Source organism: Arachis duranensis, chromosome 1, assembly GCF_000817695.3.
Source record: "Arachis duranensis cultivar V14167 chromosome 1, aradu.V14167.gnm2.J7QH, whole genome shotgun sequence".
Lineage (NCBI taxonomy): Eukaryota > Viridiplantae > Streptophyta > Magnoliopsida > Fabales > Fabaceae > Arachis > Arachis duranensis.
In genome coordinates, this window is record NC_029772.3 from 70,137,405 (window position 1) to 70,137,904 (window position 500).

Genomic DNA, 500 nt, shown 5'->3' on the forward strand with positions numbered 1-500 from the left:
TAATGGAAGAGAGATTCAAGAGGGAAGCCGGTTCAACTGAGAAGGCATGACCTGAAGCCCGTGGCTAGAGGATGGTTGGAGTTTATCCAACGCTCAATCATTCCCACTAGCAACCGGTCCGAAGTTACTATAGACCGGGATATCATGATTCATAGCATCATGATTGGAGAAGAAATAGAAGTTCATGAGGTTATATCCCAAGAACTCTATAAGGTGGCGGACAAGTCCTCTACCTTGGCAAGGTTAGCCTTTTCTCATCTCATTTGTCACCTCTGTTATTCAGTTGGAATTAACATAGAGGGAGACATCCTCATTGATGAGGACAAACCCATCACTAAGAAGAGGATGGAGCAAACAAGAGATCCCACTCATCATGAAATCCCTGAGATGCCTCAAGGGATGCACTTTCCTCCACAAAACTATTAGGAGCAACTGAACACCACCCTAGGAGAATTGAGTTCCAATATGGGACAACTAAGGGTGGAGCACCAAGAACACTC